The sequence below is a fragment of the Myotis myotis genome, unplaced genomic scaffold, assembly GCF_014108235.1.
Source record: "Myotis myotis isolate mMyoMyo1 unplaced genomic scaffold, mMyoMyo1.p scaffold_m19_p_6, whole genome shotgun sequence".
Taxonomy (NCBI): Eukaryota; Metazoa; Chordata; class Mammalia; order Chiroptera; family Vespertilionidae; genus Myotis; species Myotis myotis.
The window spans coordinates 44,493,830-44,511,514 of record NW_023416368.1 but is presented as its reverse complement, the minus strand read 5'-3'; the positions used below and the strand labels follow the sequence as shown (position 1 = coordinate 44,511,514).

Here is a 17,685-nt window from a genome sequence, read left to right as displayed (position 1 = left end):
GAGCCATGTCTGTCTTTTAAATTTTTGAATGATTTCCTTGTAATTTCTCCCTTTGTTATGTCTTCTCAAATGAGTTTCTCAATGTTGCCCACCATAAAACACCCTGTAGATCTCTCTCTTTATGTTAATGCAGGCTAGAGAGCCAGCAAGCTCCCACAGAAAAATGCATTTGTTCACAGCGTTTTATTTTATCATCAGTTTGTGCTATTCTGTGTTATATTAAACATATTTAGAAGAAAGGACTTGGCATATTTCCTTTACTTCTTTTCTTCTCTTGTTAAAATTTGAAATTATCTTGGCTAAATCTTTGTGCCTAATATTATCATTGGAGAACTTGTTCCCTGAAAAAAGTTGAAATGTGTTTTGCAAAATCATTAGTCCCAGGAAGCTGGAAAAGACCTCAGAGGTCCTCAAGACCAGAAGAAATGATTCGTTAACCCTTACCTCACTTTCGACCAATCAGCTTCCAGCACGACTCCAAACCCCTAACCCACACTGTCTTTGTGATTTTGCCCTATAAAATCTGTGACCTACATGCCATGCCATTGGGGAATTCAGGCTGCTGGGCATTAGCTCCCCATTCTCCTGGGTGGTGCCATTCATAATAAAATAGCCAATATTTCTCCACTGCAGTTCTCAATGTCTAGAGTTTGGCACTATGGGTGGAAGACTTTCTTTTCTATAACTATTTTCCCCAACATTTATTTTTTTAGTTTCCACATATAAGGAGACCCGATTTGCCTTCGCCTGATTTATTCACCTAGCATAATTCTCTCAAGGTCAATCCACGCTGGTGCAAATGGCAGGATTTCCTTTTAATAGCTCAATAATATCAGACTAAAATATTAAAATTTAATATAATAAAACACTTCTCCTGATGATGTAGCTACACTTCAAAAATCCACATGGTTTGTTAGATAGTAACCTGGATTCATAATTTTCTGACTTACAGCAAATCATAATAAAGTGCCTTTTGAGACAATAGAGCAAGGACTGCCTGCAATGTGAAGTCATTTAAAGTAATTTAAAATTTAAATGTTTTTCATAATCCAGAGCAAGGAAATAAGACTAATTTTAGACTGTTAATTTAAAGATAGAAGATGAAAATATCGACAAGCAAGCAAGAACATATCAATTAAGGAAAACTGCAGAAGCTAGTTCAGCATTGCCAACGGTACGTCTCCCATATGTGTTAATGTGCATATTTATCTGTGCATGTAATTTTAACATGGATTGTTTGGGAAACACAAAATTAATTATATTTTCTGATCCCATTTTGTAGATACAATTTTTAAGTATGCCTAATATTACGCATGGCTTTGGCAACTGAACTAAAGTAACAGTAGAATAAATTAGGATATTTAGCACACCTTCAGATCCTGTTTTAGAAGGAGACTAGAGTTTAAATATTGACAATGGCTGCAGTCAGCTCTGTGATGAAAGAAACTAGGTTTATTGAAACTAATTTTTTATTAAAAATAGCTATAACAGCAATTTGCTGAAACATGATTATAATATTCGATACACTTGTATTTGTCAATAGCTACTTCAGTGCCTCAGTAAAAAGTAATTTCGCTGGCATCATCTGTGTCTTAATTAAATCGTCATGCCTAAATAGTGTAGCTTGAGGAAAATTTTACTTTTCTTATGGAAATAATTAAATTTGGGAGTAGGTTCCTAAATTCATGTTTACTTAAATATAAAGACACATTTTTTTCATCAATATTTTTGACAGGTTTGGATTGAATTCAGACCCACAAGATTTTCTGCAGATGTAAGGTTCTCAAAGCTATTGCTTTAGTGATTTTGCAGTGTATTACAAATGTGTTTTTTCCCTGACTTCTCTTCATTTCACCCTACCTAACGATATTTTTTGCACTTAAATGTATTTCTTCTAAGGCCAGCTGTTGTCAGCTCAATCTCCTATGAACTTGCTTTTGTTTTTATCAAGGACAATGACTGAGTATTTTGTACTTAAAGCTAAAGATTTATAAGAAGTTTTTATTCTACTCTGTATTTAAATATTAGTAATGTCATTTTGTGTTTAATCTATATCAACTATATTAAAAAGTATATACTTACACATTACAAAATTTTATTTTTAAAGGAATTAGAGTTTATCCATATCCAAAACTATTGACAACAAGAATCTAGTTTTTTCTCCATGATTCCAAAGCAAAGCATTCCAATAAGATTAATAGAATCGGGTTAATGGGAACATCTGAGTGATAGACTTGAATGTTATGAAAAAATATAAATTGAGAATATGAAGATATATTTTCCAAAAATTGACAGAAAGAAGTAAATAACTTATGGACCAGAATTTTTTCAATTGTGTTAATGTTTTTGTTTAAAGCTTAAATATGCTAAACTGATGGAATGGATCCATTTTATAAGGAGAAGTTGACTAGAAGAGAAAGAGAAAGGAAGGAAAGGGAGAAATGGAGAAAAAAGAGAGAGAGGGAAAGAGAGAGACAGAATGAGAAAAATAATATAAAATTCCTAATAAGGCAGGCAGTATTAGATACAATAGGCAAATAGAAAATTTATTCTGAAGATGAGAGCTGCAGTTTGTAATATCTATTGAAGACCAGGTATCATTGAATCCTTGCAAAATCTTTGAAAAATTTAAAATATTTTTCTCAAATAATTAGATGACAATAAAATTACCATAAAACTTATTAGGAATCTTGGCTAACACATGTGTCAACTGACATTAATGCTATACCTTCAATGCATCATTACTACTTGTAAGACATAAGAGCATGTTTTATCAATATATATATATTCTCTAAATTTATAATTATTTCAAAATCATAATCTGAAAAGTTATAAATATAAGGATGTATGATAAAAGGGGAAATGTGGAGAAAGTTATAATGGATTACAGATTAATCTTTAGGAAGATGTAAAATATAAAATAAAGTATGCTCACAGCTAAGTATTTAGACATAAGGCTTAAATGAATTAAACAGTTATTAAAGGATTTTATTAATCACTTGAAAAATTTATCTGATACATTTAGTATTTGGTGTTTGCCAAATTTATAAGAAAACTATCATATTGAATTCTATTATTTTATTAAAGTTAATTTATATTTTCAAGTTTTCCACCTACTATTTTAAATGAGGAATGAATTCATTCACATGTAAGAATTTAGAAGAAAATTATTGCTATTATTTTGTAGAAAATTTAAATAAATTAATTAAACCTTAGGTATCCATTATCAATTGTGCAGTGTGTTTTAGGTCCTTTTCATATTACAAATATTGTAGCTGGTGGTTGGTGGATTGTGACAAACCTTCATTAAAAATTTAATCATGTTAATATCTCACTCCACTGCACACTTTTACCTTCCAATTATGCAATTTGTAATACACTCTCAGTGTATTTGAACTTTTATTGTTTTAAAAAAAGATTCATGATGCATATTTTCTAAGGAAAGTAATAGAGAGAACTTTGTTTATTTTGTCATTTTCATTCATGTAATAGCATTATTCATTTAAAATTGATATTTTATGAAGAAACAGAATTATTGCCAAATTTATGAACATTACAAATGATGATTCAAAAAAACGTATCAAGAATTACAAACAAAATACTCTCAGGAAGTTGACAATTGGATTTTAGTATTTAAGTATCTAAAATTTTCTATTTTGTTCACCCACAGAATCATACTGAGGTAGATGCTGACATGCTATCTCTCCTTTCTGTAGACTAAACCAAAATATAGATCATATAATGTTGAGATATATGATTTATTGTTTGTGATGTTTATTGAAGGAAAGCTTTTTGTTATTTTGTATTCTCATAGTCAGCACAATTCACTTAGGGATTGGAAAATGTATGGAAACAGAAAAACTCAACTCTTTTCAGATTCTACCAGAAATATGAACAATGCTTTTCACACAAAACATTTTTATGGATATCAACATTTCTAATATGTAATTTTTATTAAATATTATGAATTTCAGGTATACAACATAATGACTCAAAATTTATATATCTTAAAAGTGATTGTATAATTATTATATACTATTAAATACATTCTCTGTGCTGTACCTTATATCCTTATGACATATTTATTTTATAACTGAAAATCATACCTTTTATTTCCTTTACTTATTTTTTTCATCATTATTTCTTTTTTACTGCTGAGTAATATCATACTCATTTTCTTGATAATTTATCGATGAATACTTAGGTTGCTTTCATTTATTGATGGATACTTAGGTTGTTTCATATATTGGCTATTATGAATAATGCTGCAATGAACATGGGGTGCATAGATTATTTTGAATTAGTGTATTATTATTTTTGTCTTCGATGCTGTTTGTTTGTTTTCTTTGTGTAGATACTCAGAAATTAAATTTCTGGGTCATATGGTAGTGAGGAGATAGAAGAGGGATAAGTAGATAGGGATTGGACTATGGGAGGGAAGGAAAATAGGGAAATCCAAAACTAACAGGATACAGCTTGCTGACTATTTGCTAAGGCAACCTGGCTGGGCAAAAACCCACTGAGCAGGGAAGAACCAATACCCCTGGACAGAGAGCTTCCTCTACCCCTAGACAGAGAGCTTCCTCTACCCATAGTCAGAAAGCTTCCACAGAAGAACCAATCAGGGGGAGTGGGCCTAAGCCTTCAGTTTGACACCCCTCAAGGCTCCTGGACTGAGAGAGGGCACAGGCTGGGCTGAGGGAACCCATCCCCGTGAGTGCACGAATTTTGTGCACCGGGCCTCTAGTCTACTCATACAAAAACCCTGGGTGTAACATCACATCCAGAAGCACAACCAAGTGGAAGGAAGTCAGTCCTGCAGGGTCGTCTTGGAAACAGCTGAGCCCTCCCCCAGCTGTTTCCCCTGAGGGCAAGGTTTCAGGCAGGAACCCGCCCTTAGGGAGAGGTTTCAGGCAGGAACCCACCCTCGGAGCAGAGTGTGGAAGTACTGAATCCAGCCTTCAAACCAGACCCTGACAGAAGGGAGGAGGGAGCCCCATTCCTCACGGAATCCACAGGTGGCCAGCTTGCTGTCAGGGGCCTGCCAGCTAGGAATCCTATTCACCTGCATATCTGTATAAAGTTTTAATACATTATATTAGAGGTCGTGGTGGTACTGTTTTACCCACAGCATCTACAGGAATTCCTGCAAATTTACTTCTCAGTGGAAGCACCTTTCATTCCCAATATAAATTACCTATTCCATTAAAGGAAACTTCAATTTCTAGACTCAATATAAAGAGTGAAGTTGCTAAAACTATTAAAAAGGCCCGGCTTCTCATTATTGATGAATGCACCATGGCATCCAATCATGCTATAAATGCCATAGACAGATTACTAAGAGAAATTTAAGTGTTGTATTTGATGGGAAAGTTCTCCTTCTTGAAAGAGATTTTTGACAATATCTCAGTATTATACTACATGCTATGTGATAGGCCATAGTACAAACGAGTTTAAAGTACTGCAATGTTTGGGGATGTTTCAGAAAGTTGTCTCTTACAACAAATATAAAATCAGAGGATTCTGCTTATAGTGAATGGTTAGTAAAACTTGGAGATGGCAAACTTGATAGCAGTTTTCATTTAGGAATGGATATTATTGAAATCCCCTGTGAAATGATTTGTAATGGATCTATTATTGAAGCTACCTTTGGAAATACTATATCTATAGATAATATTAAAAATATATCTAAATGTGCAATTCTTTGTCCAAAAAATGAGCATGTTCAAAAATTAAATGAAGAAATTTTGGATATACTCGATGGAGATTTTCACACATATTTGAGTGATGATTCCATTGATTCCACAGATGATGCTGAAAAGGAAAATTTTCCCATCAAATTTCTTAATAATATTACTCCTTCGGGAATGCCGTGTCATAAATTAAAATTGAAAGTGGGTGCAATCATCATGCTATTGAGAAATCTCAATAGTAAATGGGGTCTTTATAATGGTACCAGATTTATCATCAAAAGATTACGACCTAACATTATCAAAGCTGAAGTATTAACAGGATCTGCAGAGGGAGAGGTTGTTCTGATTCCAAGAATTAATTTGTCCCCATCTGACACTGGCCTCCCATTGAAATTGATTCAATGATGGTTTCCCGTGATGCCAGCATCTGTGATGACTATTAATAAATCACAAGGACAAACTCTAGACACAGTAGGCATATTCCTACCTGAACCCATTTTGCACATGGTCAGTTATATACTGCTTTCTCTCGAGTTTGAAGAGCATGTGACTTTACAGTTAAAGTTCTAAATATTTCATCACGAGGAAAATTAGTCAAGCACTCTGAAAGTGTTTTCACTCTTAATGTGGTATACAGGGAGATATTAGAATAAGTTTAATCACTTTATCAGTCATTGTTTGCATCACTGTTGTTGTTATATCATGTTTTCGTTGTTTTCATATCATGTTTATGACGTTTTTATATCATGCCTCTGTTGTTGTTATATCCTTTTGTTACTGTTTATTTATTAATAAATTTATATATTATTTTCATATACATTTTACTAATTTCCTTTCATCTCTCACACTTCTATTATAGAGAAAGGGCAAATAGCAATATTAAAATATCTCTGCTAATTAATTCCCTTTTAATGTGCATGAATTTCGTGCATAAAGAACATCAGCTCCACATTTTGTTCAAAAAAATTATATACATTGTGTTACATTTATAACATTTTATAAAGTGATATAATTTTCACCATCTGAAGAAATATATTAATAGTCAAATATAATCTGTTTTGAAATGAATATTTAGATGGGGACATGATTAATGAAATAGCAACTTGTGATTGTATCCACCAGTGAGCTAAAATACTTGCATACTCATAGTACATCTTAATTGTTTTGTGTGTACCAATAATTCTGAAGCATTTGCTCAATGCCATGTTGCTGTGTGTAAACTTAATATTTTAACACTAAATAATTAAAATAATATTTTAATTTTATATAATTTAATATTGCTTATTTGAATTTTTACAGTTGATAAAATATTTTTATAAAATTGTAGAAACAATATTTTACCTAAATTTTTATATCATAGCATCCAGATATTTAATTAGTGATAGTATTCACTGTTAAACCAGATGATAAATTGTATAACTGTTTGTTTAATAGTGTTTATATTATAGTGATATTGGCAACCAAACTTTAATAAATATTACAAACTTTTAGTCAAATAAGTCAACAGTTTATCCTTATCTATCAAAGAGATATTAAATGTGGAACAAAAACTAATAATAACAGTAACATTTTAAGAATGTTTACAACGCACGTAGATTTAGTTATCAACTTCATATTACACAGGGCCATAGAAGTCAAGTGGATTTTCTCAGAGAAGAAACTCATTATCTGGGTTCTTATATTTTACTTTTTCTTCTAGAATGTATACCTAAGCCAAAGAGATAAAAGCGAACCTTTTTAGCCTTCTTCATCTTCACTTTACAGATTTCATTATTTAAAAAAATTATTATTTCTATGTAATTAATGAAATGTTTGTGTTTTAATAATTATCATTTTAGTCTCTTGTTTCTAAATATTTTTTTACTTCAAGAACATATGCAAGGATTTCATTTAACAGTGTTTAGTCATGTGAGATGCATATTGCATGAACTTCACAAAATATTAAACTCCAGCTATCCAATTTTTATATACCAAAGATGAACCCATCAACTATGTTAAATGGCAGTATTGTTTTAAATGTAATGATTTGATAACAGTAAAAGTTAAGATATGCACAAAGAAAAAATACAGAACAACCACAGAATATAATTTTTGGGATTTTAAAATATATTAGTTAGATTACATTCAATTGTTAGCTCTTGCTATCAAATAGTAAAGACACATTAAAGTAAGAAAGAAGTTGGAATAGACTGTGTGGAAGAAAATTTCTCATGTGTTAAATCAGATTATCTTAAATATAATATATCACAACATAAATTTTTTTCAATGTAAATTGGTTCAATGTAAATATAAAAATGACAGAAATTCATAACATTCAGCCTGTGAAAACTGAGTAAGCCAGAAACATAAATTAAAGAAAAAATAAAATATCATCTCCCATGAGGAAGATTTCAGTATATGGACTGTGATAGAAAAAGCACTCTCTCAAATAATGCCATATAGTAATGATACCAAAAATGTGAGTGTTGCTTGGATTTGAGTTCTTGTCTCACCAAAATCGAAGAATGAAGTCACTGACTAAATCAATGAGAGCAAAGTTTATTGAAAGAAGCCAGTCGTGAAAAGGTGTAGCTGGGGCTCCAAGAGCAGCCCAGTGTCTAGAGCTTCCTTTCCACGTTAGAGTCGGTTGTAGTTTAGTATCCAAGCTAATTAAAGTCTGATAGTCCATGTGTGGAGGCCCACATGGTCATGAGCCATGAGGGCTCAGGGATGTGCTCCCCTGACACAGGAATGAACATCAGGAGCCCACTGCGTGTCAGGGAGAAGAGAGAGAGAGGGAAGAAGTGTGCACCTTTTAATTTAGGGGGTGGGTAGTCTCGCTCATTGGTCTTTTCAAAGAATTCTGCCTTAGCAATATCCTTTGGATTGGTTTATACACCTTACAGCCTTGTGATTGGTTATCTGCATGCTGCCTGTCTTAGCAATATCAATTCATTTTAAAGCTCATGCTTTTGTTTTGAGTGCCCTTCCCCCCCACCCCTTGGGGTGCCTTAGTAACTCCACCTAGTGGGGTTCTCAGTTCTACTTCCTTTCCTGTGGTCCCGCCTCTAAATACCTAGCTTTCTTCTGTCTCCTCAGTAATGTCTTTTACTTATTTAGCTATGACCAAAATTATTTTATTTTCTCAGAATCACAACTTTGTCCTAACAACACACTTTTATTTTCAACTGGCTTACCATCCTTTTCCTCTGACCTTTCATGCATACTTTCTTGTACCCATGTGATAATTCTATAAAGAGTAGCATCAAAAACAGCAGTATTCAGCAGGTTCTCAAAAATTATACTATTAAGCAAATAACATGAAAAGACTAAACCGAGTCACTAACAATGCAGCACTGGAAGTCAGCCAATCTGCAGGCAGTAAACGGATGGTTATTAGTTCACTAGCTTGCTAGGCTGAAGATTTATGGGGAATAAATATAAATAAAAGCCCAAAGCATTCCTGTAAGACATTGTATTCAAGAGGTGAAATGGGGGTAACTACAGAGAGAGAAAGTGTAAGCACTTAGAATATATACTGAGTTATGACCTCTGGCAGTATGACCCTGCTAGAAACAGCTTGGCAGGAACAGTGGTAAGCAGGATCATCAAGATGTAAAAATAGAGAAAGGATAGCTCATGGTGAACAAAGACATTAAAAGCAATCAAATGCTTTGATAATCATAATTTATAAACAATGCTAAAGAAAGATGTGCTTTTCCTACCAAATGTACTTATTTTATGTACATTTTATGCATGGAGAGATTCACCTTATTTTGATCTTTTCTTTTTAACTGCTCAACAAATGCCCTTTAAAATATATATATGTATATATATATATATATATATATATTTGATTTTTTAAAATATATTTTATTGATTTTTTTACAGAGAGGAAGGGAGAGGGATAGAGAGTCAGAAACATCAATCAGCTGCCTCCTGCACACTCCCTACTGGGTATGTGCCTGCAGCCAAGCTACATGCCCTTGACCGGAATCGAACCTGGGACCCTTGAGTCCGCAGGCCGATGCTCTATCCATTGAGCCAAACCGGTTAGGGCTATAATTGATTTTTTATAGAGAGGAAGGGAGAGGGATAGAGAGTTAGAAACATCGATGAGAGAAAAACATCGATCAGCTGCCTCCTGCACACCCCCTACTGGGGATGTGCCAACAATCAAGGTACATGCCCTTGACTGGAATCAAACCTGGGACCCGTCAGTCCACAGGCTGATGCTCTAACACTGAGCCAAACCGATTAGGGCAACAAATGCCCTTTTCAAAGAAAGTTCCTGCAACCAGAACTCTGAATATCTCTCTTGAGTTAAAAAAGGAAAGACAAATCTAATTTGTTTCCACATATTTATTGATTCTTATCATCCCTCTTTGTAATATTTATAAAATACAGAATATATCTATATATAGAAATATATTTAGACACATATATGTCTACAGTCAAAACATATAAACAGTCTCACCCAAATCCAAGGCCAACGGCTTTCATTTATTGTGGCCTAGGTAGTTTGGTTAAGAAACAAATGCTAATTTGTCATGTGAGATTTGTATATCATGCTAAAATCATGTAAAATTTTATACTTTGGTGAGTGAAAATCCTTGAATTTCACGGAATTTAAGCAGAAAAATAATTTGTAACTGATTGAATGTGCACACCCCAGGGCAGGGAGGGGGGGAGGGAGAGGGGGAGAAGGAGTGACTATTTCAGACATTTCCTAGGTTTTTTACTTAACTGGCAAAAAATATGATGCAATAAGCTTATTTTTAATGTTTTGTGTGTTTAATTGTCTGTTGAATGAGTAGAACAAAATGTACAATTGGTTGTTGAAAATGTAGCTCGTGAGCCTGAGATTTGGAAACCATGATAGAGATGATGGTAAACGCCATGAGCATAAAGTATGCCAAGCATTGAGAACAAAAGTAATATTGAACAAAGAATTGATCCCTGTGGAACATCTACAGGTAAAAATGGGGCAGAGAAAGGAGAAAAATTCCCACAAAATAGAGAAGGTACAGGCACTGAATGGGAATAAACCAGGAGTGATAGGAAAATCACTAAAATACAATATCGATATTTTCGAAGGGCCTCCCCCAAGGAAAACATAAAGAAGACTAATATTTAGTTCAATTGGTGATTGGATGTTTTTAAAGTATATGTCAGCTTAATTAGTAGAAACCAAAGGAAAATATTTTTGCTTAATAAAAGTCACCAACCACAGTGAATTGGCATGCATTGCAACAGAAATGATCTAATCTGACCAAAAGAGAAAACAGACTAGAAAAACACAACAGCAACAACAAAGCGAGCAGAGTATCTTCTCAAACCCCACCAACATGAATATCAAACCTGGCTTGTTACAGCAGGAAGAGCAGGACACCTTTGCTTTCCAACGACTTGTTAAATCTTCTCTACGTTCTCATAATGTAGGTAACGAGGGCCTTGATCATTTTTGCATTTTGCATAATATCTCACTGTCCCTCACTGTCACTGAAACGGTGGCATCATGCTAATTGTACCTTTTGGTCAGAAAGTGATGACTTAGCTGAACAACTTAATAGGGAGATAAACTTGCGGAGATTCAGAGATCTGCCACACTGGTGAAGCTTAGAAGTCTAGTCGCCTATGTGGCACATGAGAGCCTTCCCCCTGGCCTGGCGAGAGGATGAAGGGTTTTATCTTGTGCTCCCTAACGTAAGAAAGAGGCGCTCAGTCTTTGCAGCACCTCCTTGGGTTGTGGGGACAGTATATACCATTCTTGGGAATAACTGTTTGGACCCACTTGAATCAGAAAGTAGCCAGTTTTTAGCAGTAGGTAATGCAAGAGAGGCTCTATAGAAATCAAGGTTATGTGTAAAACTGCACTGTTGCTTGGACCATGGGAGCCTACCAATCCAACGATATTAGAGATTTACTATAGATAAGATCATTATATTGATTATATCATACAGTCAAGTCAAAGATTCACAGTGTAGACCCCTGACAGCTTTTTTCTTGTTCTTATTTAGGCTTACTGGCAATGTCTCATTCACATGTTATATAAAGTAATTCTGCTCATCTTTGTCATTGTAATAAGGTTGAGGATGAAATTTTCCTTTTCTTAAACTGTAGTTGACATTATAATTCCATAAGCCTAAGTTACCCAATTATGAAATAGGCAGCCATCATCATGCTCTATTTTGTATTCAAAGTAGCATTTTCAAAGCTTTCCTATTGACCATCATGTAATGAGAATTCTATAAACATAGATTTCATTTGGAAACTGGGTAAATAAGATTGAATATTCCATTCAGAGTTTAATTATTTGCCTGCCATTACACCTTATTTCAAAGTACCAGATTCCTTGATCTCACCCAGCAGAAATGAGGCAGAAAGGATCATCTTTATGAATCCCCTGATCATTGACACTGAGCTTAAAGGTAAGTTATCAAACTTCCCACTGCTCTGCTTCTGTCACTGAGTCAACACTTGCATCTAAATAAGTGAGGTTAATGTAAATGTATGTTGTTTGATGTAAAAACTGATATCAGTAAGAGATAAGTAAGTACTAATACAGTGCAGTCAAGACTATTTCACAGAATATAAACGGTCTGAAAATATTTAACATACCAATGCTTCTCTAAAATGGCAAAGTTGCCGAAACCGGTTTGGCTCAGCGGATAGAGCGTCGGCCTGCGGACTGAAAGGTCCCAGGTTCGATTCCGGTCAAGGGCATGTACCTGGGTTGCGGGCATATCCCCAGTGGGAGATGTGCAGGAGGCGGCTGATCGATGTTTCTCTCTCATTGATGTTTCTAACTCTCTATCTCTCTCCCTTCCTCTCTGTAAAAAATCAATAAAATATTTTTTTTTAAAAAATAAATAAAAATAAAATGTCAAAGTTAATGGAATTTGAATTACAGGTATAATAGATAAATTTTGTAATAAATAAATGACTATAAAGAAGGCATTACAATTTTTTTTGAAAAATTAATCCATCGTCCTGATTTGGTTCAGTGGATAGAGCGTTGGCCTGTGCACTGAAGGGTCCCAGGTTCAATTCGGGTCAAGGGCATGTACCTTGGTTGCAGGCAAATCCCCAGTAGGGGGTTTGCAGGAGGCAGCTGATCGATGTTTCTCTCTCATCGATCTCCCTATCCCTCTCTATCCTTCTCCCTTCCTCTCTGTAAAAAAATCAATAAAATATATTAAAAAAGAAAAATTAATCCATGATTTATTTCTACTGGTATTTATTAAGTGTCTATTATGGGGTAGACTCAGTGAGAGGATATCATGGATAAGAAAATGGTACTTCTCCTAAAGTTATTTATAGGTAAGTTAAACCTATGTCATGTTTTTCCAGGAAACTACATATTATGTCTGATATAGAATCTAATTTATTAAGAAGACTGCTTTCATTCTCAAATGTATCATCTGTATGATTAATTAGATAATTATCCTGTTTGTAAACTATTGGTAAATTAATATACAGAAATTATGGATCAAATTCATGTCACTAAATTAGATAATTTTTAAGAAATTAAGTTATATTTTTAGTTGCTTTTATAGTTTGAATCTTATCCTACCTGCATCAATTGCAGCAACTTCTTTTAAACCACAATGAAAGCTGAATAAATATCTGATTATCAAGAGAATCAATCCAATACCACAGAACTCAGTAAATTAATTTCATTCAGTGGCATTAAATCCAGTTTGGAGAAAACTGTAAAGAGGATTATGACAACATATTATAAATTGACTGAAAATAAACTTGTAGTCTCCTCATGGGAAAGATATGATATTTGCTCCTACAAATGAATATTCAAGATGTTCCATTTCCTTGTTTTTAGATAAAACCTAGATATCGGATATTTGTTATTAACACTTTGTGGATGTGGAATATATATATTTTTTTAAATTTTAAATTTACTAAAGAAATGATCTTTTGAAAATAGCAAGATCAAACTCCTGAGTTGCAACTCTGAATGTAAATTGAATTCAATAATGAAGTAAAACTGGATTGGATTCAGAATAATTAAGAAAAGTTTGATTAAAACTCCAAATAAATAATTAAATACTTTCTCCTGTAAGATTCACCGTGAATTGGCTTTTAAAGCTTCAGGTATGACACCTGTCACCTCCACACAAATCTCATTGCTCCAAATTATTTACATGACTTCTCCTGATTTGAAATACCAGAGATGTATAGTCCTCTTTCTGGCGGATCACCACAAATCACAATGATTAATTCTGAGGTAATCGGGTGGGGATGGAAGTAGAATTTTTCTGGAGAGCCCGTGAGAACTAGGCTGCAAACATTGACCTTGATCGGGTGCAGGTGTACAGCCCTTCCTCAGGGGGAGCAGCATATTTGGTGTCAATCTGGCAGACAGGACAACACAGGCTGTCCCAGAGAGAGGTAACTGACAGGAGTATTTTGGTTCACTAGAAAAACCTTTTTAAACAAGAGCTGTAGCCTCAAAACAACTGCCCAATCAGAGAGTGAGTCTTTTGGGTAATAATTAAAATATTACCTCTAAAATATTCAAAAATGAACACAATGACCATATCGCAAACCCTAGTTTCAGTTGAACTGCTACTCTTACCAATGTATGCAGGGGTGGGCAAACTTTTTGACGCGAGGGCCACAATGGGTTCTTAAACTGGACCAGAGGGCCGGAACAAAAGCATGGATGGAGTGTTTGTGTGAACTAATATAAATTCAAAGTGAACATCATTACATAAAAGGGTACGGTCTTTTTTTTTTTTTAGTTTTATTCATTTCAAACGGGCTGGATCCGGCCCGGATCCGGCCCACCGGCCGTAGTTTGCCCACGGCTGTATCAGAGTCAAAGTGTTTTACAAGAGACAGTGGGGCATTTGGGAAAGTACACACGCTGGGGAGTGATACAGATTTGAGCTAAAATATTAACCCAAAATAGCACCTGATGACTATGGCCTAAACGTTAAACTACGTGAATCTCAATTTCATGTATAAAATAGAGATAACATATTTTTGTAAATTATGTATAGATTTTAATGCATAACTTATCACTTCTGTCACTTAAGTTTTTCCAGTATTATATACATTTAAAACGATTAAAAATCCCCTAAGAAAGAAAATACTTGGTTTCTTCTGTATTGTTTCAACTAAAATAACTTTTTTTTGCCACTTAATTGCTTCAAAAATGCTCATACAAATTTAAATTCTATATATTTTCTCATTGAAATAGTGACTACATTAAGGAAACATGGTTGCAAACTTTAGGCAAATTAATAGGGGCTTTGTGCTTAGTATTTACAATGTAAGTTAACCATAATACTTTGTTTTTAATTTGACATAAATTGAAACTGAGGTGCCATCTTTCTCAGATAATTTTTTCCTTGTAATCATTTACTTAGTAGTGATAGATGAAGCATTTGCTTATATTGAATATCATGCTATACATCTATTTTAATAAATTTTAGCCTTCACTTTAATTGATAGTTTCAAACAGAGGGATAGATTTATTCCCACAATGAATAAAACTGCTTAACATTTGCAGCCTGTATAAATTATGTTAACATTTCCATTGGCTTTTCATTTTCAGCCTAATATACTGCTAATTTTAAAAGAAATCAATCAAACAATATATAATATATCATGAGAAGACATTTTCTATATAAGGGGAATAAAATATTTTTCTATAATACTTTAAAGCTATGTGTTAAATGATTTTGCCAGGAGCCTTCACTGAACCAAGAGGCTTTTGACTTGTCTGATGAATATCTCAGTGAGCTCCCTTTATCATTTTTATTTTAGACTATTTGTCTTTACCTGGCACTCCACCTGTACAAGTGAGATGTCTCTATTGTAAGAACTTATCATATAGTTTCAGAAAATTTGTCTCCTAATTAAAAACATGACTGACTAATCCATATGGTTTGTTATAGATAGTAAAATACAAAGAAAGGGATGATCAAATATTGATTTCTGGTATAAGTGAAAACCCTTGGTTAACTATCATAGTCTCCGGTACACCTCATGAGATCTGGTACTCACATAAGGAAATACTACAGTTCAAAACTTATGTAATATAATTGTGTCTGTTTTAATATTTTGTTTTATCATTAAATCATGTGAGTTAGTTAGTTTTTTCTGTATTAATAAAAATTTGTTTCCAAAAATTTAATTTATTTTAATTATATGAAAACAGTTATTGAATACTTTCTTAAATAGATTAGTAGCAACAAATTGAGGTAAAGTTTAATAAATAAAACTTGTAATCACTTGTAATTTATCACAATATTTGATCTATATGATATGATATAATGCCCTACAGACTTTTATTAATTTTAAGTGAAATGACATGACTTGATTATTTTTATAAGACTGTGTTTTTTCCTGAAAACTAAATAAATACTTAATAATTAAGAGTTTACAATAAATAAAAACAAACAAACAGGGAAATAACAGAGTGATGCCTTAAACCTGTTAATACTAACACTATAAAATTAAGATACAGTGCTCGCTTTGGCAGCACATATACTAAAATTGGAATTGAAGCAGGAATTTTGGGGGAATATAGGCAGGTTTAGGGATTTTTTAGAATTGGGGTCCATGGAAAAGCTCTGCAGACTGGGAGAAGGTACATTTCCATAACACAAGGAAGCCAGGTGCAGTTACATCTCCAGAAGACAAGGGAGCAGCAACAGTTGCATTTACATAAGACAAGGGAACTGGAAGTAGCAAGGAAAGGTCTATATTTACAAAATAAAGAGAAGGAAGCCCTTCATTCAGATGGAAAAGAAGAAAGCCCAGAGGAATGGAAGTACTATGAGGAAGGAGGGCCTTAGGAATCACTATAGTAACCAATTCGAAGGGGAATATTGACCAATCAGAGGGGATATCAGGATACAGGAACTGCAGCCTTTATAAAACATAGGGAAAAGGAACTTTGTGGGACTCTTCCCCCTCCCTACATGGGAGTCAGTTCTGTGGGACTCTTTCCCTCTCCCCATGTAGGAGTCTGTACTTTTTCTTCAATAAAACTCCACCTTTGCTATACCACTTTCTGTCCATGGATTCATTCTTCAATTCCGGCAGACAAAGAATCCAGGTGCCAGTCCAAAAATTCGGTATCAGAATGATACAGAGAAGATTAGCATGGCCCCTGCGCAAGGATGACACGCAAATTCGTGAAGTGTTCCATATTTTTGTATCAAGCTATACTACAAAGCCACTGTTCTCAAAACTGCCTGGTACTGGCACAAGAACAGACATATAGATCAATGGAACAGAACAGAGAACCCAGAAATTGACACAGGCCATTATGCTCAATTAATATTTGACAAAGGAGGCAAGAGCATACAATGGAGTCAAGACAATCTCTTCAATAAATGGTGTTGGAAAAATTGGACAGATACTTGGGAAAAAAAAAAAGGAACTAGACCACCAACTTACACCATACACTAAAATAAACTCAAAATGGATAAAGGACTTGAACGTAAGATGGGAAACCATAAAAATCTTAGAAGAAGCCATAGGCACCAAAATGGCAGACATTTGTAGTAACAATATCTTTACTGATACACCTCCTAGGTCAATAGAAACTAAGGAGAAAATAAACAAATGGGACTACATCAAAATAAAAAGCTTCTGCACAGCAAAAGAAACCATCAACAAAACAACAAGAAAACCCACTGCATGGGAGAACATATTTGCCAATGTTATCTCCGATAAGGGTTTAATCTCCAACATTTACAGGGAACTCATACAACTTAACACAATCCAATCAAAAAATGGGCAAAGGACCTAAATAGACACTTTTCGAAAGAGGACATAAAGAAGGCCAATAGACATATGAAAACATGCTCAAAGTCACTAATCATCTGAGAGATGCAAATCAAAGCGATAATGAGGTACCATCTCACATCTGCCAGAATGGCTATCATCAACAAATCAACAAACGACAAGTGCTGGGGAGGATATGGAGAAAAAGGAACTCTGGTGCACAGCTGGTGGGGATGCAGACTGGTGCAGC

At 34.1% G+C, this 17,685-nt stretch overlaps 1 pseudogene; it reads left to right on the top strand.

Moving 5' to 3' along the window:
- Nucleotides 1-16,776: 16,776 nt before the first annotated feature.
- On the top strand, nucleotides 16,777-16,860 carry LOC118659399 (annotated as a pseudogene).
- The last annotated feature ends 825 nt before the right edge of the window (nucleotides 16,861-17,685 follow it).